Raw genomic sequence first — 13,477 nt, 5'->3', positions numbered from 1 at the left:
GTCCTATGGGTTCTTAGACCCGGGGAGTTCACGTGCGGCACGGTCAACCGTGCAACCCACGGTCAACCGGTCCACCTTATACTGTCCATCCCAGCCACCAAATCCAATCAGGCTGGTCCTCCCACCGAGGTAGAGTTCTTCCCTACGGCCAACTGTTGGTGTCCCGTCAAGGCACTCCAAGAGCTCCTGGCCTCACTCCAGTCTCCCGCGTTAGACGACCCGTTGCTCCCGATCAACGGTAGGCCCCCTTCTTCGGCCCAGTTGTCTCCAATATCCGCCCCCTGGCGGCTGGGTTGGGGTTCAACCCTAGCACGGCATCCGGGCACTCCCCCCACGTTGGGGCCGCTTCCGCAGCATCCAGTCATCAGGTATCGGCCACGTCATCCGCAAAATGGGTCGTTAGCGGTCGTCCTGCTACGCTAGGTACATTCCCAATCCGCGATTTGAGATTGTCAGAGCCTTTCGTTCTTTGGGCTTCATGGGTTCCATGATGCTCCAATAACACATTGCACCCTACTCCATGGGTTACTCAGGCCCGGGGAGTTCACCTGCAGCGCTATCTCCCGCACAACCCTGCTCAGGCGACATCTCACCTGGCACTCCGATCACTTCATCCTATCCATTCCATCCTCAAAGACCAGTCAGACCGGTCCTCCCACAGAGGTGGAATTTTTCCCTACGGCCACCTGCTGGTGTCCTATCAAGGTGCTCAAGGGGCTCCTGGCCTCCCTTCAATCTTCCGATCTAGACGACCCGTTGCTCCCGATCAACGGTAGGCCCCTGTCTTCAACCCTGTCCATCTCCAACATCCGTACCCTGGCTGCAGGGCTGGGTTTCAACCCTAGCACGATATCCGGGCACTCCTTCCGCATAGGGGCCGCATCCGCAGCATCAAGTCACCAGGTACCGGCGCATGTCATCCGCAAGATGGGTCGTTGGCGGTCGTCCTGCTTCACAAGGTACATTCCGAATCCACGGGCGGAGATCTCCAGAGCCTTTTTGTTCTTTGGCATTATAGTTCACACTATGCTTCAATAAATGCTTCACTCCCTGCTACGTACCAGTTCTCTTTTTGGCCACTATTCAGGCCTTACCTCGTCACTGGCGCCGGGCACACTCCAGCCAGTTGGGTTAGGACAGTCCGTAGGCATGCCTATTCTGTTCCTCGCTTAGCTCCTCCCACAAATGTTGAAGGCTGCTTGCAGCCTGTAATTGTGGGAGGAGCGTGCTCACCCTTTATAAACCCCCTCCTACAAGCAGGAGGGCGCCCGTTGTTGCCCCTCCCTCCCATCCCCTTTTCTCATACTCTCCTCCTAGGTGGCCCACTATTCAGGCCTTACCTCGTCACTGGCGCCGGGCACACTCCAGCCAGTTGGGTTAGGACAGTCCGTAGGCATGCCTATTCTGTTCCTCGCTTAGCTCCTCCCACAAATATATATATATATATATATATATATATATATTTGTAATTACACATTTATTTTGTGTACAACCCAATAATAAACTGTGCTGGACAAACCTCATAGAAGTTTCTAAAGTAGTAAGTATTCCATACAGAAGGAATTCTTACTGATACAGAAACTACTATGAGGTTATTATTGGGTTGTATAGCCTAGCGGTTAAGATGCTCACTTCTTATGCAGATGATCATGAGTTCAAATCCTGGCAGAAAATTTCCTGAAATACAGTCTAAATTAGATTTAAATACACTGGGTGCCCACAAGCACTGACTCCATATATGGACGTTGTTATATATGAATCCAGAGCTTAGACTCACACTGTGGGATTCCCCCACTGTACAGTGATCTTCTGCATAGACATATAGACTAAGTTAGATTTAAATACACTGACTCAACCACACGCGGTGATTGGTCTAGCATTTCGATGATCTGGTGTTTGGCTGAGCATGCTCGCTCAACACTACTTACAGGATGGACAGATGTTTTTTTTTTTTTTTCAACTTACAAACTACTGTATGTTACTATGAATAGTGCAGAGCTACGAGGCACTAAAGCAAACATCACGACTTCTTTGTTTTGATGATCATGGAATTTTTCAGACTTGGACCTCCACTAATGACACATGGATGACTTGTCCTGAGATGTTTACTTTAGGAAACCCCATTTTAAAAAAGACCTTTCATCAGAATTAAACTTTTAAAGTAACTATACAGGCATGTAGAGCGGCGCCCAGGGACCCCCCTGCACTTACTGTTATACCTGGGCGCCGCTCCGTTCTCCCGGTATAGCCTCCGGTATCTTTACAGTTAGGCTCGACCCAGGGGAACCTGCCGACATCTCATTCTCCCATGCTGTAGCGCTGGCCAATCACAGCGCTCAGCTCATAGCCTGAGAGGCTTTTTTCTCTCTCAGGCTATGAGCTGAGCGCTGTGATTGGCCAGCGCTACAGCATGGGAGAATGAGCCGACGGCAGGTTCCCCTGGGTGGAGCCTAACTGTAAAGATACCGGAGGCAATAACGGGAGAACGGAGCGGCGCCCAGGTAGAACAGTAAGTGCAGGGGGTTCCCTGGGCACCGCTCTACATGCCTGTATAGTTACTTTAGAAGTTTAATTCTGGTGAAAGGTCCTCTTTAAGTCAAATTAAAATCATTAAGTCAAAATCATTTGCAAGTGTAAGTATATAAGATTGTACTGGACTTAAATAATGGATGATTGGGTTTCATGCAGTTCCGTGTTTAAGAAAATTCTCATCTCAGTCATCATTAGATCTTCTTTAATTGGAAGTTAAAACTAAATTAGGATACACTTTTGCAGGATAATTATATTTTATTTCTCAACCACCAGTAGAACATCTTCACAGATATTACATGTATAAAAAGACAATTACAGGCTAATTAGACCATGAGGTAATTCTCCCACTTTGAACTTATAAGCAGCGCTGTTTCAAGTCCGGCTATTTTATAAAATGCACACAGCAACAATTTGCATTTATTCACAAGTTTGCTTTCAAAGCTTCAACCATAGCTATCCATCCCTAAAAATTAAGTGATGGATTCAGCATCAAAGACCCTGGAAATGATTATATAAAGTTATATCACTGAATATTACAATAAATAAGATACTAAAGGAATGAAGTCGCCATAAAGTTTAAGCCACCACTTAATTTCAGATAAGGCAGATGATGCATCTACATTGCTGTGAACCAAAATAATAGGTGCTGCTTATGTAGGGGTTATCAAACTGTTCATGGACCACAGTAATAATGCACACCTGTATTTTTATAGGCTTTTTTGATGCAAGTGTAACAGCATCTAGGTGTAACGGCAACACCCCAATTTCACCTAGAGGCTCATTTGCATATATTAAAACCTCATGTTTCTCAGCATTGTGGGCACATATGAACATGGGACTAACACAGATGCCTTCAGCTGCCTAGCGCACATGTAACAGGTCAGCCAGTGTCATAGGTACAAATCTGCTGACAGATGCCCTTTAAGGGTTGCTCCACCACAAGCTGGCATTTTTATCAGTTATCATACCATGCAGCAACATTTATTAGTGTCAGAAGTGACCTGAAAATTTTAACTTCCTGATTGCCTCTAGTATGGACAGTTTCCGTTTCTGATCCGAGATGGAGATTCCTTCATCAATATTGTGCTTGCACTGCGCAATGTTATCAGGTCAGCAGATCACTAGCTGTTTGTGGGTCTTCTCATTATCCATGCAGTGCATACTGTCGAGTGCCATGTATTTTTCTTTCCCTTGCAGGGAATATAAAAAATTGTTTCTGTCCGGTGGCCTCCACTCACCCTGCATATTCCATCATAAGCAAATCTTCTGGCATTATACTGAATTATTTTTTCATTGCTTGTAATTATTTAAAGGATCAATTATGTATGGATCTGGTGTCAGTCTAGTCTAGTCAGTAAAGTCTAGTCGATATTTGGTGTCCATGCCCAGAATCAGCATTTTGACTCAGATTAGTAAGGTCAGAAAGAAATGATTTAACACTTTTTAACTGTGTTTAACTAAGACCATAAAGGTTTGAATATAAGATGAAAGTGATATTTAGTGTTAAAGGGACATGCCTGTATATTTTTTGTATCTAAAGCATATTTATTCAGATAATTAAAGGGTTTGTGCAGGCACTACAGGATAAGTCAGGAATATCGGATCAGCGGGTGTCCGACACCAGGCACCCCTGCCGATCAGCTGTTTGAAGAGAAGGTGGCACTCCATGCCAGCGCTGCTTCCTCTTCATTACACTGTGTGTCATCTCTCTTGCAGCCGTGGTGCAGTATAATTATAAGTACTCACTCCATTCAAGGGAATGAAATGAGTACTTGTAATAACAAAGACTTCCAAGATGACAGGCAGTGTAATGAAGAGGAGGTAGAGCTTGAATGGAGTGTGACCTCCTCTTCAAACAGCTGATTGCCCTTGGAGGCTCACTAGTCCAGTTACTACTAGGGACACCAGAGTACATTGCATAGCTATTTAAACTAGTTAAATTGTGGTTTACTAATCTTTCCTTGTGAGCTAGTAGTTTTGCTTTCACATCCCACAAACTTTTTCAAAATATTTGATTATTTCCATTTTATATCCATTCTTGTTATAAATCAATTGCTCCTGTCTTTCTTTAGAGTTCATGCTGTGTTGCCAAATGCTTTGTTATCCTCGCAGAAGTTGTGTTCCAGTAAGTATCCCTGGGAAGCTAATGGTTTAGTAGGCATCTACGTGAAGCTAGTGGGTTAGTAGTCACCATCTGAAAGCTAGTGGTTTAGTAGACATCCCTGTGGAGCTAGTGGGTTAGTAGGCACCGTCTGAGAGCTAGTGGTTTAGTAAGCATCTACTGTATATGTAGCTAGTGGGTTAGTAGGCACCATCTGAAAGCTAGCGGTATAGTAAACATCCCTGTGGAGTTAATGGGTTAGTAGGCACCATCTAAGAGCTAGTCATTTAGTAAGCATCTATGCGGAGTTAGTGGGTTAGTAGGCACTATCTGAGAGCTAGTGGTTTAGTAAGCATTTACTGTATGTGGAGCTAGTGTGTTAGTAGGCACCATCTGAAAACTAGTGGTTTAGTAAGCATCCATGTGGGAATAGTGGGCTAGTAGGCACCATCTGAGAGCTATTGGTTTAGTAGTCATCCCTGTGGATGTAGTAGGTTAGTAGGCATCAACTGAAAGCTAATGATTTAGTAGACATATATGTGGAACTAGTGGGTTAGTAGGCACCATCTGAAAGCTAGTGGTTTAGTAGACATCCCTGTGAGGCTAGTGGGTTAATATGCACCATCTGAGAGCTAGTGGTTTAGTAGACTTCCCTTTGGAGTTACTGATTTGGTAGGCACCACCTGAGAGCTAGTGGGTTAGTAGGCATCCTTGTTCAGATAAATGGTTTAGTAGACATCCCAGGGGAGCTGCAGGTTTAGCAGCAACCCCCTCCTCCTGGAAATATAGTGGTTTAGTAGGCATCCTTGAGGAACTACAAGTTCAGTAGCATGGTGGACAGATAGTGGTTTAGTAGGTATCCTTGGGAAGCCACATGTTTAGCAGAACCCCTGGAGAACTAATAGTTTAGCAGGCATCCCTGGAAAATAAGTCGTTTAGTAGACATTTCTACAGATCTAGAGGTTTAATTTTGATTTTTATAAGCCACTCCTGTTGATCTAGTTTAACATTTCCAGGCTCAGTTATGCAGTGAGCAAGCATTACATTGCATCTGCATTCTGATGAAAGCTATTAAGTTAATTTACTGAATATTCTCTGCACTTTAATATGAATACACTATATAATTGATTAGCATTTTACCTAGAGCAATATAGTTTTATAGTTAAATATTAATGAGATTTCTGTTAGAATTTTTTTTCTTTTACAAATTCTTTGTTTGTCTATTGGCCTGATGATTTTACAAGCTAAGCAGGTTTTTATTTTTATTTTTTTATCTCTAATGATAGTGCACATATATAGCATTTTTACTGGATACATAAAATTAATAATTAAAAAAATGACACATCAAAGGCAAGTTATCTTATGAATTAGCATACCTTCTATCTACGCCAAGATAGATTTGCTGAATGTGTATAACAGTGCTCCGGCAGACTTACATCATGTAGAGAAATTGTCTTCCTTCAAGCAAGACTCCTGGCATAATGCAGCAATGACTTTTTGATGGCTGACTGCATAGGTAGTGATGGAATAGATATCCTTTACTATATTCTTGCTGAATAAGTGTAAAGAAAGAAATTACGCTGACTGGACCAGACCTCAAAGTCAAATAGTTCTATGTTAGTTTGGAAAGGTAAGGGGTCATTATTATCCAGAAATATGCCTATATTAGGTGTATTTCTGGCAAAGATTGCAGAGCAAAAGTTATTTGTGCCACAATCGGCGACCTTTCCCCGCCAATGCCAGGTCTAAAAAAGTGGGTGTTGGTGGGGAAGTGGACAAGCCAGCAGGCCAATCTCATTCATCATTTTCCAGGCCTGTTTTAGGTGTAGAAAATGGTCCAAATGTAAACCAGCAAGGAAGATGTCTTACATTCAGACTGGTGCTGGATGTGCAAAATTTATGTAGAGTCCAGTGCCGCTTCATAACTTCAGTGGATCCACTGTCAGATATAGGGGTTATTAAGACTGGCATCTTAAACTCCGGTCTTAATAAATGACCCCATTAGACTTGTAGAGGTAGTCTTGTAACTGCCAAAAACTATATGGCATTTTTACATTTAATAGTCATTCAAAAATGATGTGTCTTCTGTCTGTTGTTGCATCGAGGAATGTATGAATGCATCGATAACTGGGAGTTACAATTCCCATTGACAAAGGGTCCTGCTGCCCATAAACACTCTACATAATAAAATAGTTTATATGGCTGATAAAAAAATACATCTTTCCATCCAGTTCAGCCTGTTATCCTGCAAGTTGATTCAGAGGAAGGCAAAAAAAAAGGTTGAATCCAATTTTCCTCACTTTAGGGGAAAGCATTTCTTCCCGACTCAAATCAGGCAGTCAGAATAACTCCCTGGATCAACGATCTCTCTCTAGTAGCTATAGCCTGTAATATTATTACGCTCCAGAAATACATCCAGGCCCCTTTTGAATTCCTTTATTGTACTCACCATCACCACCTCCTCAGTAAGAGAGTTCCAGAGTCTCAGTGCTCTTACCGTAAAGAATTCTCTTCTATGTTTGTGCAGAAACATTCTTTCCTCTAGTCGCACTGGATTTCCCTTGTCACAGTCACTCTGACGCAGCAAGAACTAATTAGACTGTGTAGGGAGTAGTGTTGGGTGAGCATGTTCGGCTCGAGCATCGCTATGCTCAGCACATCACAGTGTTTAGACGAATATTGTGTGTGCTCGAGCGCAATGCTTGATTCAGTGTATTTAAATCTAATTTAGCCTCTATTTCTCAAAAGTTTCTGGTGCGATTCGAACTCCCAACCTTCTACATTACAACCTTCTATATTTTTTTTTTTTTTTTTTTGGTGACTGGCCATGCAGCTCTATAGTGTAGTAGATAAGATTCTTGGCTGTAATGTAGAAGGGAGCCATCCTGTTGACTAGAGAATAAAAACACCAGGTTTTCATTAATCATACATTACTATATCTATTCATATGTTAATGACCTGTGTCTTGCCCACCCAACTGTGCAGCCAGTTACAATCGTTTGCGGGTGACTTCGCTGTTTCCTTGCAAATGTCGCTCCTTAATAATCAATATGAAAACTGCAGCAGACTAATCACAGATCAATGCTGCACAGTGTGGCCCTACCCTCAGTCTTTGTAGGGATACGCCTTATAGACAGGGGGCATAGCCATGTCCAATTTCCTTTGATACAGCTGTACTCTTGTAGTAATTAGCGTTGAGCGAATTAAAGTATCCAAAGTGGATTTCGATCAGAATTTCAGGGAAAATTTGATTTGCCTCATGCTACGTGACAACAAATCGGTTTTCAATGAAATGGCTGTAAAAAAAATATATAATCATACTCACCTCATACATATGAGCGCAAAGAGGCAGCTAGGCCATCTTGATTGAAGATCCCGCATGAAATTTTGTGCACTGTGATGGCCAACGTGATGACAAGATTTCACACAGGATCTTCAATCAAGATGGCTATGGAGGCCTCTTTGCGCCCAAATTGAAAGGGGAGTATTTTTTTTAAACCTATTAACCCTTGAAAGCCCTGATTTTTCATCCCAGATGTTGCGATGAGCAATTAACGTGGCATCTCCAGGGTATATCGACGGGAGGCGGCGAGATCACCGTTCGCCATCATTGCACTCGCTACTTACAAAGAAATGCGCTTTGTGACTAAGTAATTCGTCACCAAGCAAATTTGTCTGTGAAACTCGTCGAAGCAGCTGAATCTAATTTCTATTTAAACATTGCTCATCTCTATGTCACGGTCATATTATTGTTTGACCGTGACGTGGTTGCCGTGCAGATTAGTTGCCGGTGGCAACATGTTGTTGTCATTTTGCACGTGCATTTCCCCTTTAAGGTGTGTCTCCCTGAGGTTTGGTGAGCGAGGAGTTAATTCTTTAGCTAGTGGGGATTTAGGTGTTTCCTGGGTGTGGCCACTAGCTTGACTTTATCTGTGGCTTCTTGTCTGGGGGCAGTGGTACTCCAGCCTTGTTTGGTGCCTTTTCTGGGTGATTCTGCCCAGTCCTTGAGGGCCTCCTTGTTGGACATAAATTGTCTTCCTTTTGTATGCTCCTTATACCCTACCTCACTTGTTGTATGTTAGGTGTGGGTTTATGTTCGGGGTGTGTTGTACATCTTTATTGTTGTTACACGTATATATGTATGTAAGACGTTTCCCCTGTGTGTTGTGTGCTCCGGAAGGGGGTTGGTTTTCCGGAGGGGTGAACCACAAGCATTTATGCAGCACTGCCTGGGGCCGCCATGCACCTTGCGGCATGGGGATTCTGGCGGAGTCTGGTGTGCTGGATACCTGTGTGAGTTGCTGGTTCGGCATCCTGTTTGGTGTTAGGACTCATGTATGTATGCACGGGTTACAGTGGTGGAGTCTTCGGCAGGCAAATGTGTTGTCTTGTGTTCTTACTTGCCGATCCTCTTGCTGTGTATGGTCTCTCCTTTTCCCTGCTACTAGGCCTTTTGAGACTCCTGTTCTTCTGTGTCCTGGAAGAACAGGGCACCTTTCCTAAGCTTCTTTGTGAGGGATTCTCAGGGCGACTCAGGGCCTCAGGTATAGAGGGTATGAGCTGTCCTACCAGTCAGGTCCGCTCATACGGTGAGGAGTTAGGGAGAGGATTAAGAACACCATAGGAGGTGACCTGCTTCCCTTTTCCTGGCTTCTTGGCCTAGCAGCTATCCTTTATTCCTCTTACATTGTACGGTGGGGGGTTCCCCCCACTCCCCACCGTGACACTCTAATTGTAATACTAGATGGTATATAAGATCCCAATATAGGATTTGTTCTTATCCATTAACCCTTTAGCAATAATAAATCCCTGAACCTCAAATAACTTATTATCTAAGGTCACTTTCAGACGGGTATAATACAGGTGCTTTATTACTCCTGTAATACACAATAACTGAACCTCCTGTAGTTCATCAGAAAATAAATTAAATCACCATACCTGTGGTTATAAGGAAGTATGTACACAAAAAAGGGCTCTATATAACAGCTGTCTGAAAAGCATCTGAATATTACAGTAATTGAGAACGATTGTTTATGGCAACTTGTTAGTGAGTGAAAATGTATTTTCTGATTGATGAAACTCTATTCCATCTGTCAGAAATATATTTAATATTTATTTCTAGTGATAATCATTATTAACATTACTGCAGCATGTAACGGGTATCAACAGAGAAACTGTCTGTATATTTTACTCTATAGATCAGGTAGGGACAGAATAGGGACAGGATAGGGACAGTGTAGGTCATCAATGTCAGGCTGCAAGGGGTCCAACTCCTGCTGTTTCAAGTGATTCCAGTGGTCATGTGAGAGCTGCATCCTACAATGTGTTTTCCTGCATGCCATCTACTTTGTAGCGGCGGTTAAGTGTAATTACAGCTGTTTGCCCTTATTCAAGTTAAGATGTAATTACATTGTACTGCCACTACAATGGAGATGGCATGCAGGTAAACATTGAGGAGACTGCTGCGCTCACATAAGTGCCTTCAAATAGCGGATCGGTGGGGTTTTTAGGAGTTGAGGATAGGTCATCAGTTATTAATAACAATCTGAAATTCCATCAAAACCTAAATACAACAAATACATCATAAATTGGTATAGAGCTTACTGGTTAAAGCGTGCATTAGGTGCTATAAACAATCGTCACAGCGGAAACTGAAATTTACAAGCGCAATTTCTGAGTAGAGTTTATTTTTATATTCTTCTTCACTTTACATTCTCTAACACACATTTTCTAAGCAGATAGGTTTCTTCCTTCATGTATCTGAATGTATTCATGTGTGTGGGAGTTGCTATAAAGCAAACTTTACCAGGATAAAATTACATTTCATCCAAAATTAGAAACCGAGAGATAGTGATACTTGTTATAATCCAAAAAAGGGTAAAATCGAGAAATGGAAGAAATGGTTTTTGCTTTAAAGGGATAGATTTATCCTGATCGAAAAGTAAGGAACAAATGGAAATTCTAGCCTATTTTTTTAAACTATCTTATTGTTTAATTATGAAGTATAAGCATTTATGCTCTGTTCATATCATAAATTGCTAAAAAGGTCCTGTTTTGCATGTGCAATCCCAGAAGTCTGTTGAAAGCGAATATAGATTTATATTAAAGAGGTTATAATCATTGGTATATCCTTAGGATAGGACAATTAATTATTGGTAACTCTGATCCCCAGAAAGTGTGTAACCCCCCTGGAACGAAGATGCCATCATACTTGCTGGAACGCTGTAGTTATTTGGTGTTGTGCCAGGCACTGCAGTGCTTTGCTACATGTAGCTGTGCCTGGTACTGCAGCTCAACTCCATTCAAGTGATTGGGGCTTATCTTGGGCATAGAGCTTCTATGTCTTAGACAACAGCATATATTTCTACAAAAACGAATATCCTTTAGGCTGGAAAGGATCTAATAACTCACCATGAAGCCATAAGTAAGCAGATCATCTGCACTATACTTTGTACTAAAAAGTTTTGTGGAAGTGCTCCTTTACACAAACTCCTCAGCACCTTTATTCACAGGGTTTTGACATGTTCGCTTACTTTGATAAGATAATAATATAAACAAAATTAGGAGTAATTTCCCAAATGGGAGCAGAAGTAAGGTCAGTGGAAGCTGTAAATCTATTAATTGGTTTGCTTTGCGACAGAATTGTGTGCCAAAAATGGGGTGGACATTAGACCACTCTGCTAAACCATGCCCCTTCCATGCCACTCAGATTCCTACCAACTGCAAATGATCAAATAATACAGTTGACTTTTACTTTCTAAAAATATTTCAAAAACTTGAAAAAAGCCACGTTAATAGGTAAAAAACAATATATATTAAAACAGATATTAAGTTCACATTTAAAGTAGTAATGGATACTAGAAAATCATGTAAACATATATGTAAAAAAAAACTATGAATATTAAGAAATAATATAATAATGTAATTTAAAAAAATCATTTATGCTTTTTAATAGCTTTTCTATCAAATACATGAGGTTAGTCAGGTAGAACTGTTGAATAATCTATATTACATGCATAAGGCTTCTGAATATTTTTTCCTTTAATTTCAATAGCATATTCCCAAGAGTGGGACTTCAACACACTATTAAAACCAAGAACCTCTAATTACATGTACCAGAAAATACTCCGCAGAAAGAATTCTAATGCCATTTTACTTGTGCTTGAAGATATATTTGGCAATCACAGTTCTACACAAGGACATTTTGCTATTATTCATTTCAGAAAAGCTTTATAGATACATTGCTGACATCAAGCAAAACTTTCAGAGTTCTTTCTTTTTATAGAACGCGGCCCATTTTTTTTTTCCAATCTAACAGCCCACAATCAATGTGTCATGAGAAAAGATATCAAAACCAAGGTTTATTCCAGTTAAAATGCCTTAATGGTTGTCCCTGTCTCCGTACAGACCTCAGAAGCCGCTTCAAAAAAAATCCATTATTTCTGTCATTTTAACAGCTTCTGTGAAAATCAGTTAGTCTTTCATTTCTTGCTAATTAATAACCACTTGAATTCCCTACTTTTCCTAGTTGTGCTTAGGTAGGATTTATTGAAAGCTATCTAGTTCAATCATTGAATTTTTAAATAACATTATTGATAGAGATTAGCAAAGTTCTTAAAAAATCGATTCGACTGCTTCATTGAACCCCTCAGATGCTGCGTTCATCACTGATTGCGGCATCTGAGATCAATATTAAAGCATTTTAGGGGTTGCTCATAAAAAAAAATATATATTGTACTTACCTCATCCATTTTAGCGTGAACAGGCCGCCATAGCTATCTTGCTTGAAGATCCAGTGCAAAATCTTGCGCCACGCATGATGACATCATCACGGCGGCCAGTGTGATTACATTAATACTTTAGCTGGTGTGATGACATCATACGTCACAGCGCACAAGATTTTGCACAAGATCTTTAAGCAAGATGGCCTTGGTGGCCTCTTTGCACACAAATGGATGAGGTAAGCATGATTTTTTAAATTTTTACAGCAATTTCAGGAAAAATCGATTAGCTATCACGAAGCAAGAGGAAATTCGGCATCGCGGCCAATTGAAAGTTTCCTGAAATTCCGATCGAAGTCCATTTTGTTAACTTCAATTCGCTGAACACTAATTATTAGTATTAGTATTTTACACATTTGGTATAACTCATTCTGTATAGCAAATCACTAAAATTGTTCCTGTTACAGAATTGAATAAAAAATCAACTTGCCTAGGTGTTTTCCATGGTCCTAATTTGATTTATATTACAGTATGGTTTATATTAAAGCTGAGAAATATATCAGTCTTCTGTGTCCTAGAAGATCATCCATGCCCCCTCTCCTCCTCATTACAGGTATATGACAAGATGTAATGCAAGCAGATGGAGCAGGAGCTTCCCTGCTGTATCCTGTCTGCAGTAGGACAAGATGATTCCTAAACCCCACTCTCATGGCAGATCCCCACCTCAGTCAGTCTCCAGCTGAAAATTAGTTAGATTACCAAGAGATTCACCCATTTATTGGTTGCAGGATATCAGCAAGACTGTTTGTGTCAGGACTGTGTAGAAATTGCTACGGACTGACAAACAGTGAGGGCAACTATATTTCTTGTTTACGTTGAGTCTTCATTTCTAAGGCATATGGATATCATAGAGGTGAGTCCCTTCTTGTGTAATGTCCATATACTCCCTGTATTACTACGTTTTGGTTGAAAAAAAAATATCTGGAGGGCTATGAATTGGCCCAGCAAAATCACCTATTTACGAGGGTGATGGGGATGGCATGGACGATTGTTTTTAGAGATGTTCTTCAATGCTTATAGGGGTGAATTTATCACCTTATGGAGGCAGCATATAGTGGCACGC

The sequence above is a fragment of the Bufo gargarizans genome, chromosome 9, assembly GCF_014858855.1.
Source record: "Bufo gargarizans isolate SCDJY-AF-19 chromosome 9, ASM1485885v1, whole genome shotgun sequence".
NCBI classification, from domain to species: domain Eukaryota; kingdom Metazoa; phylum Chordata; class Amphibia; order Anura; family Bufonidae; genus Bufo; species Bufo gargarizans.
The sequence above is the reverse complement of the archived record's forward strand: the minus strand, read 5'-3'. Positions refer to the sequence as shown.